Source organism: Pezoporus flaviventris, unplaced genomic scaffold, assembly GCF_033815535.1.
Source record: "Pezoporus flaviventris isolate CSIRO_AGI_PZ_B2104156 unplaced genomic scaffold, CSIRO_AGI_Pfla_v1 ptg000213l, whole genome shotgun sequence".
Classification (NCBI taxonomy): domain Eukaryota; kingdom Metazoa; phylum Chordata; class Aves; order Psittaciformes; family Psittacidae; genus Pezoporus; species Pezoporus flaviventris.
Genome location: NW_026892761.1, coordinates 2,776,038 through 2,789,203, shown reverse-complemented (window position 1 = coordinate 2,789,203; position 13,166 = coordinate 2,776,038). Strand labels below are relative to the sequence as shown.

General features: G+C 43.7%; 1 protein-coding gene across 1 annotated transcript in view; it reads left to right on the top strand.

Moving 5' to 3' along the window:
- Nucleotides 1-1,725: 1,725 nt before the first annotated feature.
- ARFGAP1 (ADP ribosylation factor GTPase activating protein 1) overlaps nucleotides 1,726-13,166 on the top strand; it is a 282,114-nt gene continuing 270,673 nt past the window's right edge. Inside the window, exon 1 of the mRNA XM_061441701.1 lies at nucleotides 1,726-1,731. The gene's annotated coding sequence lies outside the window, so the exon portion shown is untranslated. The remainder of the gene's footprint in view (nucleotides 1,732-13,166) is intronic.

Sequence of the window (13,166 nt, the reverse complement as noted above, 5' to 3'; positions counted from 1 at the left end):
ACCATGTTCTTTTTTGGCTCTCAATATTGTGGAATCAAACCTGCAGGATAAATGCTCCCACAGAAGAGGCCTGTATTTTCTAAGTTTAATGGAAGTATAAATGCTTCCCTGGCCAGGGAATCCTAAAGCTTCCCAAAGCTTCCTTCATCTCAGGATTCTTGCAAAAAGCACTGGAACAGCTAAGGTAGGATTGACTGAGGGAAAAACCCCACACTTCAGTGATGTAGAAAAATAATATATAAGGAACCAACAAACATCTGGATTAGATAACTGCTGGTATTAATTTAAGTTTGGCATTAGAAAATACATTTCTGTGTGAGCCAAGAGCCAGCAGAACGTACATGGGAACATTTTTAGTTTTTATCCAGGAAAAGTTAATACAAGAAACAAATGCCATGAGCACACTGATGAATGGTTCAGATCCTCAGTCGATGGAACTAAGCCTCCATCCTTTGTTGCAATGCAGATGCAGGGATTTACCCCAGCTGAGGCTTCAGCTTAGTCTATGGAAACACCGTCAATGCCAAGCAGTCACTAGGCACTAACTGGGAAGGAAGGAAGGACGCTGGAGCAGGGAGACTTTGTCTCTTTGTGTTTCTTAAGGAAACAACAAAGGAAACACAAATAGAATCTACCTATAAGGCCACACTGCTATCAGAGGGTTTGGGTAAAAGAAAAACAACTTGGGCCTCACTCTTGTATTGCAGTGTCCTCAGAAGCTGACTTTGGAGGTCAGTACAATGCCCTAAATGGACTAAAATATGTGCAGGAAAGAATCTCAGAATGGGTTATGCTGGTTTTACATGGAGCCATACATACTCACAGCCTGATTCAAAGATAAAATCAAGGGAAAATAACACATTCTTTCCTAGCAAGAATAATTTTGCTCCCAGAAGAGAACCTATTGGTAATGTTGCAGATGAAACTAGAGTGAAACTGAAGGTCATACACCCTCACTGCTCTGAATTTGGAAGAGCAGAGCCACTTCTCAAGTTTTCAAAATGGCCCCTGCTCCCCCCACTCCGTGTATTCCAGGGTGCACCACCATCTCCTTTAGTTTCCAGGGGTGGATTTTTGTAACTGGAAATTATACATATCATGCAAACTCTGAATATCTCTGGATTTGAAAGCCTCGGTGGTTAAATGAAGAACTGTGTTAGAAGTAGAAAGGAAAGGTTGAAAGCTGTAAGGGAGGAGAAAAAAGGAGGAGGAAAAACCAGGGTCACCTGGTTACAGTCAGACAAAAGCCACATTTCAAATATGTATCCTGTAATTTAGTCAAAATGGAAAGGATGGGAAAAAGGTCAATATTGTTTTAAATGAGACTAACAGCTTCCTTTATGTAATGGGTGAACTCCAGTGTGGTTCCGGATGATTGGCAATTTAGCTGCTTGGGGAAAAAAAAAGGTTAAACTTATCAGCACACAAAAGTGCCAGCAATTTATTTCTGTCACTTTCCTACAAATTAACCTGTTTTAAGGCATTCTGAACCTCATCAGCAAGCCCAGGTGTGGTTGGGAATGAGGGTCACCGCCAGGTCCATGTGCACAGGGGGAATGTGACAGCAGCCCTTGGAGGCAGCAGCTGCACAAAGGAGCTCTTGGGTGGAAGAGTCTGACGAGGAGAGGGCTTAGATTTACTAAAAGGAAACCATATACTCAGAATGTTCCCAAACGAGCAAGGTTTGGTCAAGCCAAACACTAATGTGTATCTCAAGGTCTGAGGCTCTCTGTTTGCCTGCATGTGTAAAGGATGGATGCTCCGGGGTATGAGCTTGCTTAGTTCTGCTGCATCAGAAAATATTTAAGGACCTGGGTCCTGCAATGAACAATCCCTGGCTTTCAAACATAAACAATATGGACAAGCACAGAAAAGCATGTCTCTAACCCTGCCCTCTCACACACCTTTAGTCATCCAATTTCAAAAGCTTGTCATATACGTGCATGTAACTGGGTTTCTTAGGCTGTAATTCCCAGAGACAGCACAGAGAAAACACCCTCTTCCGCAGCCACAGCATCTGTCTGCCCTGCTGTCTGTCTGCCTGTTGGGTTGAACACATGTTTAGGGACAAACATACGGTTGCATTCCCATCAATAGTGACAGTCTCAAGCAAAGGGGTGGCCACAGCTTCAGTGTGTGCACAGGCAAGAGGGTTTCCCATCATCTTATTTTTTTACTGGGCAGCTCTTGATCAATCTCCATTGATTTTTCCCGTGGGATTGGTTTGGCTTTAAGCTGCACCCTTCACTGCTGAAGTGGCTTGTGAAAGGATGAACTGTGACTGAGGAGGGGATGGGAGAGAGATGGTCAGCAGCAGGGGTTGAGAAAGGCTCCTGGCATCACTTCTGCTTGGAAATGGGCTAGGGAAGCTGGAGAAATGGTGTGGATGGAGCCAGGGAGGGCCAAGAGCCACTGAAAAGTACAGTTCCCCACAGGGGGAAGGAAAAAGAGCAGGAAAATTACTTCTTTTTATATAAGTTTATATGAGGAACATGGGCTTATACAAGAGACGCTGGCTTAAATGAGACCTTTAGCATTAACATTTTCAAACAACAGTTGGTCTTTTCTTTCCATGCTAATTACAGCCTTTCTGAAAGACCAGGGCAGGTCCTCCTGTCACCCCGTGCATACTGGGGCAGGGCAAGGCTCTCTCACCCAGCACTCTGCAATTTCAGCAGAAAATAGCATTATTAATTTAAACATAATAGCTACAATTTTCGAGGGGACCAACATGAAAGGCTCGTGGATTAAGGCTCCTGTACCATTTGTGGCCAGAAGTTTCCACAGTCTAGATGTTGAGAAGCATGGCAGTACTGATCTTCATAGTGAAGTGCTCAGCGCTCTGAGAAGCGGGTGGTTTTACCTGGTGCTGCCTCTCAGAGGGAGCACTAACAGCTTTGATCTAAATCACTCAGTCTCACGGTTGATAAGGCTTTTAACTGGAGCAGTGGTTTTCCTTTTAAAACACACCTAGTAGATAAAGCAGCATCTTTCAATATCTGGGTATTTTTAGTGTCGATTTTAAATACAAGGATGCTTGACTGGCTGCTCTATAGCGTAACAAAGCTCTTAACAATTGCTCCAGATACATCCGCAGGTGAATCTGCCAGTGAGGTAATCAGTACAAGATGCTTGACACAGTGCTATTTTGATCTTTGGGATTTCCATCCACACTTATGGGCCCTTTTTTTCCTTCTCTGACCATTTAAAACATCACCATCAATGGGTCTCCATACCCAGATTACTCTGCGATGGTTTAGTGTGAGGTGCCCCTGCTCATGGCCGGGGGGGTTGGAACTAAATGATCTTAAGCTCCTTCCCAACACTAACTATTCTATGATTCTATGACAGCAAAATGCTGACTTCACATTAACAGCAAAGACCCCTGTAAAACTTACATTAATATGATTTCAATTCAGACCATTAAATACTTCTACGACTTCTGCTTGTTCCTTAATGCTTGTTTTCGTGAATAACCCAAGTATCTGCTATAGGCACCACTACCTCTGCCATTATCTCTTGTCATACCACGCTTACTCTCATGATCACTCCCATAGATGATCAAGAAAAAAGACTGAAAATATGACCTATTTGCAAGTGGTGGGGGAAGCCTTTAGAAGCTACCTTTTAGGCGTGATTAATACAGCTTAATTATCCTTTAATAAAAGTGGCAGTCATAATAAGACTAAAGTATGATGTAAGCAGTATCAGGAAGAATGGGCTGTAGGTTTCCAGCAAAGTTTCCAGGGTCAGGTAAAGTGCCTGGTGTAGGTAGCATGAAAAGCCCAGTTTAGGAAGAAAATGAGGCTGAATATTCACTTGCTCTTTTTCCCCCTCTGGTATGTGATAGTCAGGTAGCAGCTCATGTTAGCAAAACATTAACTTCCAGAGACCTTTAATAACGGCTTTCAGTGATCCTAGAAGTGCTTAAAAGGGCCATTTTGCAGTCTAGGGTATTTGAATCAGTAGCTTTTCATATTGCAGTTGAGGCATAAATAGCCATTGTATCGGCTGAAATTATTTTGATCAACTTACGTATTCACCAAGTGCTGTCACTACCACCGCTCTCGCCATCACAGTGCTGGAGGAGCTAAGATTGCAGGAACTTGACAGGATAATTAAGTATGAAAGCAGACTGGATTTAGAAGGACCCCAGTGAGTCAACAATCCCGATTGTTTCATCATCTCGGCTTTGTGCTGTTCATATCTTATCAGATTAGATAACAATCTGGTATAGCTATGAGTTGAATTACCATGTTGAACTGCGCAGTTAGACCACATGAAAAACATCAATAGACATTTAAATAATCCCATTTTCAAACTCAGATAAGAAATGGCCAACCTCTACAAATCAAAGGCATATCCTCAGGCTATAATAAAGAGTGGTCTGATTACCTATTCAGTTATATCAAAGTGCAACAATCAAATGCTATTGCCAATATAACGCAAAGGGTCTTTGCGTTATAGTAACACAACTGCCTCGTGACAGCAACTTTCAGAGCTAGAATTCAAGGGTGATGAATTTTGAAGGTGAGGAAAGGATGGAGCCAGGTAGCTCCCACAGAGCTGAATGCTTTCTGTGCCTCAGAACCCCCTCCTCATCTTTCTCTTTGCAGCACTGACAGGGTTCTTCTCAGCCTCTGATGCAGCTCAGAGGGTCTTCCCTTTTTGTAACCTCTCCATTACCTTCCCTGGACACAGAGACTCAGGGCTTTTTGTTCCTCCTGACCAAAATGACCTATGCTCTTCCAAAAGCCCCATTTTACAGGTATTTTGCTGGAGACTCCACACTTTTCCTTATTACCACCCACAGATGCAGGTGCCCAGATGTGACCTGATACCTGTAGGATCTTTTCCTGCAGCATCCCCAGGAAAGGGCGGTAAGTGACAGGCTTAAAGGATCTGGCCAGCTTGTGAGGGCACACAGATGCTCTCACGTCCTGGGCAGTGTTCAAGGACCTGTAGAGACCTCCCTTTTCTTCCCTTCTTGTCTATAACAATATGAGAATTGATCAGTTTGTACTTGCATGAAGGTAAATTTTCCCAAGTTGCCCTGTTTCTTTAAAAGTGTCGTGCTCTCTCTTCTCCCCCTTATTGTCTCTCTCAAAACCTTAAACCTCAAAAGCTCCATCACTTTGATCTAACAGTCTCATATTTACTATTCTCAGGAATGCTGTAGCACATGTGAAGTCTTCTCTTTAGCAGGGGATGGAGGACTTGAGGGGCTGCTCTGCTCCATCAGATTCACATGGCTGGGAAATGCATTAATGGAAATGAAATTATTTCTGATTTGTCCTGGGTTGGGAAGAGAATTAAGCCTGGAGAAATTAAGTTTGAGATGAGTATGTGGCCCTCTTAATTATAGTCACAGTTTCCATCGTATCACCAGACCCTGATACTGCATGAAAGCCGGGTGAAATTCTGCATTAAAAACCCTATTGCTGAGAATTAATATCGAACTAAATAAAAATGAAATGGGAATCAATTTTCTTTAAGCACTACCAGTAATTTTCCTTCTTCCTTCTCCTTTGCCCTCCCCTCGCACATTATCCTCTGATCTTTTATGCAGCTATTTGCAAACTAACCATTAGTTGTCAGTCTCCAGCCATGCACCGCTGAGCTGGCAGCCGGAGGATCCCATGGATGCTGAAAGCGACCTGGCACACTCACATGAGCATGGAGACCCCATGCAAGGACATGTGTGACCCACCAGAGAGCTGTCATTAATCAAAGATAGCTGGAAATCACTGAGTAATGATCCCAAACCTGAGCCCCTCTCTTCCCATTCTGCTGCCAGCCCGAAAGCAGCTGATGTGCAACACAGTCAAGCGGATGAGCTGATTTCCAGCTGCAGCACCAAAACCTGCCGTGGCATTGCCACGGTGGAGTAAACAGCATAGGCTGATTACCTATTCAGCTGTATCAAAATGCAACAATCTAATGCTATTGCCAATATAACACAAAGAGTCCTACAGCAGAACAATAACACGACTGCCTCGTGACAGCAAATTTCAGAGCTAGAATTCAAGGGTGGAAAATTTCAAAGGTGAGGAAAACTTTAGTTTTCCCCAATGGAAATCAGAAAGAGCTGGGGGAGCAGAGGGGCATTAGCTATTGTTTCACACATTTGGCTAAGTATTTGCAAAGTTTCCTTTTGTGGAAGTGCTTTTTGAGTACGACATTCTGAGAGAAAACAGCAAAGGAACATGGATTTCCCATAAACATTTACATTTCAGTAAAACAGCCCATTGCTTTTTATGCATTTTTCTAAACTGGAGAACTCTCAGCTGGGTTTGCTCAGAAACTCTCTGGCTGCAGATTAGGTCTCACAGCAAAGAATGTCTTCAAAGTTCCAGAGTCAATGGACACTGGCTTGGCAACGTGCATCATCCTTGTGCTGAAATGACCAGTCAAGATGCAAGTGGGGATGGGTAATAAATGAGAGCTGTGGATGGTGGCATTTTGAGCCCATTGGCTTTCAAGGACAGAGGAGGAATTCAGTTGTTGGAGCCACATAACTCAGAGGGTTTCCCCTGCACTGCTTCCAGATTAGATACTTGGATCATGGCTCAGCAGCATACAAACTCCCAGCCCTTCATTCCTGTCTCTTTAATGGCCATGGGCACCGTAAACCAACATTTTCCCTTACAACTTTCCCAGCTCCCTTACACGATCCAGGTGCAATGTCAAGAGATCACCCAACTCCCCAGATACTGTTTTTCTCTCCCAAGCTTTCACAGATGCCCTCATTCAACACGGCAGGCCTGGGAGATGACGCAGCAGAGAGCAGCTTTGGAACCTCTCAGGCTGGGTCTGGGGATGATCTTAAGGGTCTTTTCCAACCTAGATGGTTCTACAATTCCGAGTTGGAGAATTTGGCTGTGCAGCTACTTCAGGCTGTCAGACCTCATCACATTCCCCAGGACTCTTGTGTGTTACAGTTAGAGACATTTCCAAAACAAGGGGCAAGATACCAAGGGGATAATTATGGATGGGAAACAGAGATATTTTTTTCCCACTTAAAAATGTATTGATATATACATTGATGAGCCAAACTGACAAGCTTGTGCTTGAGAAAGGAGTAATTGCATCTTTAATAATATTAAACCTGACACCTGCCTTGGCCGATAACACAGAGCCCTGACACTACTTAACTAACAATTAGGACACATGAAAAGGATGAAGGGGAAAACAGCATTAAACTGAATCTGCATGGTAAAGAACATGAAAATAAGAAGAAAGACTGTTAGTTGTCTAATACTTTGGTAATTCAATCAGGCACGCAATTTAAAATAGCTTTGCTTTCTCACTGAAAGAGGAATTAATTACGAGTCCTTCCTGACTCCCATATCGGAGAAAAAATATTTAGGACAGCCACGGTGCTCTTAGAAAGGCTGTTTATTAATAAAAGCAGAAACCCCCAATGCTAATTGGTATCATAAGCACAATTAGAAGAGATGTTGTCCTCCATTTGAAAAAGAACAGAGAGCCACATAGCTGAAGGATATTATTGCAAAATGAGAAAGTGTTCAAAGGTACGAGGGAAAAAGAGGGTCTTTTCTTTAACAGGAAAAGGCATGTTATCTTGTTGAAATGGCACAACTTTGCAAAAGACGCCATAACATTTCAACCTTTTAAAAATGTCAGTATTAAAAACTATATTTCACAAATAGCTTTTCATCCGCTTCTTTTCCTTGTAATTTCTCTTTTTCATTTTCCTGAAGGGCTTATGTAGAACTTGCAACTTCAAAGGGAAAAGGAAAAGCGAAAGCAAAGATGGTTCAAGGTGATCTTGAACCTCGCAAAACGTAAACAGATTTAGCAGCAAATTTGGCTTTGCAGGGTTTCTTCCCCTCGGTGTGCATGTTTGTCTGTGTTTTAAATAAAAAGCACATCCATCCTGTCAGCTGGGTATATATTGTCTCTAGCACTGAGGCTCTGAAATGGGAGGTCCTCACTCTGCTCAGCTCTTCCCTGTCCTGATTATACAGAGAGCCGGGGTAACAACACAGGGCGCAGTGCAGACCTACACAAAGATGCCAGGAGGTTGGGCTTATTTATTTATTTCCTGGAAGGGCACCTTAATCATCACCACCATGCTGCTTATCCCTCTGTTGTTTTTTTTTTTCCCTTTTATCTTTGCAGTCACACTTGGGTTTCTTCAGGGAAATAAATCTGTGGCTCAGTGTAACAGGAGAAAATTATCTGTTCTCAGTTTGCTGCCTGAAGACAGTGGAGCATTTTATGATCACCTGTTTCCAGCAACAACAAAAAGCAAAGGGGGAAAGAAAAGAGGCAGTAAAAATCCCACACACAAGTGTTAGAAGCTGGTTGGATGGCAGAGCATCCATCTAGATGCAGCGTGTGCAGAAGTTGTTAGGGATTAACCAGAAGCAGGTTGAGTCTGTGGCTGGAAGCAGGATTTGCTACTCGTGATTTCTAGATTTGACCCAGCAAACTAGTGACCAAAAGCTCATACAGGTCCCTTAAAATATCATGGTTTTTTTTTTCAGTGGAAAACCCTTTTTCTATTCACCCAGGAGTTTTGCAGTTGATTTCAATGGCATCACAACTGCAGACACTTTGCTGGAATAGGATTAAAGGGTAAAGGAAGGTGGGGACACCCCAACCCTTTGATTTCTAAAACTTGTTGGGTATGACCAGAGGAAAGTAGGGAAGTTTGAGCTGCCATTCCTGGTCCTACACTGGGCTGGCTGGATAAACTCTGATTTCTGTCTTGCGCATTGAGTAGCACCGTATGAGGTTTTCACTTACAGAAAACAACAATGACAAATCTAGGACTCCCAAACCAGGAGTTTTGGCCTAGTTACATCTGCAGTATTCTGCCAAGAATCCATCACACATGTATCTGAGTGTATGTTTGTGTATTCATGTGTATAGATACATATATACACACTATATACACACAGTCACATACATTCACAGATATATATATGTGTATACAGTTCCCTAACTTAATGATATATAGAAAACCACACACTACTGTTACACTGGGTATCCGACCACACTAATGGCTATAACTTTGCTTGTTCTGTGTTTGGTTTTTTTTTGCAGTATACCCTGGCACCTCTCTCAAATAAACCTCTGCATCTTTCTCAAGTAATCAATGACATTGAATATGTGCAATGTATTGAATATAGTCAACATACTGAATATAAAGTGAATATATACAATATATTCAATATATGAATATATTCAATATGCAATATATTCATAAGCATATGCAGTTATTTATACGTATCCAACATGTTATACCTATACATATAAATGGATTATTTACAGAGTTTTGCTCAAAATGTCCTGACAGTTCCTCATCACGAAAGTGCAGCAGTTTGGTTCAAATGTCACTGTTGAACCTCTAGGGTCTTTTCTTAATACACATATTTTGGGTTTCTGCCTTCTGGAGCTCCGCACCAGCCTTTGAAACTCCTGAAAAATGGATTTTACTGCTGCTTAGCCCACACTACAAGCTGGACGTATTTCCTTCTGTTAATTGAATCTGCCCATTACACTGCACAAGTGCCAGGACATCAATTTAATATCTAGATTTGTTTGTGAGCTTTCAAACACACACAAAAACTTCTTTAATATGGTTGGATGTTTCTATTTTGCTCCTTGGAGTTTCGACTTGTATATTAGCATTACAGTAGCTGTCCAAGTTGAGCGATATTCCTTGGGAGAAAAAGATATAACACGCTGGAGGAATTTTTTGCTGCTGCTGCTTTCCCGCTGTAGCTTATCTTCTTAACAAAGACACGACTACAGTGGGTTTCACAATCGGACTAAAAGCACTTTAGCTGAGAGACACACCAATGGGTAAGCACTGAGAGGAGATAAACATCCCCACATCAAGAGGCGCCGTGCTGCATGAAAGTGGTCCAGCACGGAGGGATGCACAGAGGCTCTCGAGAGCAGCCAGGGAGTCTCTGACTCCAGAGGGGGGGTTCTGCCCTTCACTGCTGTGATAATCATCTTGGGGACAAGTGCTCACCTTGCAAAAGTTAAAATCATGCTTGAACAATAATAATGCCAAGCCAGCAACCTGAGAAAAGCTCAGAGAGCTCCAAATGCTTGATCCCGGTTATCAAGCTTGGCTGGGAGTGATGGAGTCACTTGTTTGCAAGAGCACAATTACAGCAAAGAGCAGCTTGTGCAATACTGTGGGCAAACAGGGTCTGGGATGAACACGGGAACTCAGGAACATGAGCTGCTTAGTTACATACACAAGCAGGTTTCGACTGGGTTTGATGAGTGATTGCACCCCTCATCCCTTCAAGTCCATGAGTAACATCAACCATCCCCACAATGGAGTAGGGCAGGATCAGGCAGCTACATGTATTCTAGGTCAGCTGAAAAACCTTACCAACATGAATTAAACCTCTTGATTAACTTCTTGGAGAAGGAAGAAGTAAGTGGTATGAGGCAAATGGAGCTTGAGGTACTGTCTACTGTAATTTTCCTTTGAGCAATTGATGTAGTTACTTCCTTGAAAATCCCTTATGCAACAGGCATGCTTTTTTGGTGCTCAAAGAAGCAATAGATGTGTGCTCCTATTCTTGATTCTGGAGCACTGTCCACATCTCCTGAATCCAATCCTTTATTTTACTTACTGAATCATTATTTCAAGGTTTCATCCATCACCTGTTGAACAGGAGCAGGACAATCACTCAGAGAAACCCCTTTACAGGCTGCACAGTGCATTGCTCTGAGATTGCCATCTGCGTTTAGTGTCCTAAATATCATAACTCAATACCAAGAAACAGTTTCAAGTACTTTGGTTTTGTTCTGCTGTCATGCAAGCCCACTAAATAAGTATACTGTGCTGGGACAAGCAGAGAAATGCCTGGTACAGCTGGTCCTTGTGTAATTAAGATAAGGCTGTTGTACAGCGGTGCTGTCAGTCGGCATTAAGGACTTTGCACTTGTGCATTACTTTGATGTAAACCCTTTTCCCCACTGGATGAGATAAAATCTCAGCTTCGGCTGACTGTCTGCTTCCAAACCCAGAACAAAGCAGGGCCTCCACAGTCCCAGAGAGGAATAAAATCACACATTAAATGAATCTCAGAAACAAAAACAAGTGCCGGAGTTATTCCAACAGGGTTGTATCATGTACCAGTGATATTCCTGGGCAAGGAGGGGGCAGCCCTGGAGCAAGTACTCTTCATTATTATTGATGAATATTCTCAGGAGAAACAGAGGATGCTGCTTAATGGCTTGATCTAACATGCCATCAGAGAAGAGGGGAAAAAACAGAGTGAAAGATATCCTCAAACGCTAAGGAATCTTCTGAGCTGTGACTGGTCCTTTAATTACCCACGCTGCGAGGGAGGAACACACAAAGAAGAAGATGGCTCCAGTGAAAGTCCTTTGAGATGAAGTCCTTTTACTAAGGCACTCTACTTGTTAAAGCTGTAACAATGTCACCTGGAGGTTAGCTTTTTATTAGGACTTAGAGTCAGAGGAACATTTAACACACACTTGTGCATCTCATTTGCTGAGCAATTGGCTTAACCACCCATGCCAGCTGGGGAGGTGCAGGTAGAAGCTGATCTACTTGTGCAAGGAGTTATTAAGTGTGCAGAGATAATCAGGTAAAAGATGGGCAAAAGAAAAGGTCAGAAGATGAGCTGGCTCTGGGCATGGGGTAGATGTGTAGACAGAACCAAGGATGATCAGAGAAACTTTGGGGAAAGCAACACCTCTGGCCAGCAGACCCACCACAGACATGGACATGCTGCTCGTTTGCAAAGCTTTTTTTTCCTCTAAATCATATGGATGACTGGGAAAGCAAAGCCAGGTGATTGGGCACCGTAGTGGTACTTGCTCATCTGCTGTCCACTCTCCAAAATCATTCAATCAGTGCATCCAGTTGCAAGAGAAACCCTGAGTTATGCACAGCCTTAAGACACCTCTCTGCAATGCCTCTGTAAGAGGCTTCCTCGACGCATCTCTGATGGCTATGCAGACTTGCAAGCTCTGGGGACCAGGAATTCCCCCATCACATCCCTTTTTCCTGAGGGAGGACGCAGCCAGAGCCCTGGATCCTGCTGGAGAGCTGTGGGCTCCCCTGGTACCTTGCAGAGGACATGCTGGGATGCTCTGCCACCTGTACACAGGGCTCCCAAGCCCTGCATACCCATGAAACCCCTCCCCAGCTGCCTGCAACAGCGAGGACCACCCCAGCCAGCTGGCAGGCGAGGAGAGCAGCAAGCAGAGCAGGCAGAGGAACCATTAGGAAAATATCCCTGGCATGAAGCCTGGCAAGAGCATGGTGCCAGCACAGGGGGAGGCTGCAGAGAGGAGGGGGGGGCAGGATGCTGCCGGGACTGGCCCTGAGGTCTGAGTGACAGCAGGGTTCCCAGCCTCATCCTTGATTTGGCTACAAGCTCTACTTGTCCCCATGGAGGTAAATGTCCAGGCTATAACGATGCAGCTCCTTGGGCTTTAGGGAGGCTTCTGAAGTGAGGAACAGGCATGAGAAGTGACATGAGCTCAGGGTCTCAAGGTAAATGCAGAAGTGGAGCATGCAGAATGCCAGCCAAGGGAAAGGGACAGGCAAAGAGCAACTTCCCTGCGCTGAGAAATCAAGGAGACACATAGTTAGCAATAGTGGGTGCTAAAAGTTAATGGCCCACAGGGTGACAGCACCCAAATGACGCAGGGCTGGACCATCTGCCTGCTGCTGTACGGTTTTGCTCTGCTCACACCACACTGTGCAAGCCCCTGCTCTGTCAGCAGCAGGGAAAACTCGGTGCCTGGTTCTCTCCCTGCTCACAGCTCATCTCCCCCCACTGGTTTTGTTAAATGCAGCACATTTCCAAAGAAGCAGATTTTCATCTCAGTAAACTCTGTGAGAAATAGATCAGCGCTAAGGAGGGGAGCAGCCACAGGAAGTGAGTTTAACTGCTCGGCTGCAGAATATTAATAGGATAGAATGTTATTAGAATAATTTTTCACCGTTTATTAGAATAATTTTTCATCATGAATAATAAATTAATGGCATAATTTAGTACCGGTAGCCCTCTGTTTGAAAGGGTGTTTTATTTAAAAGTAGCTTGAAAAGTGGTGTCTGGGGAGGTGGGATGGGAGCAGACCCCAGGTGGATGAGGCTCTACAAGGCAACACCATGCAGGGACTTGCCA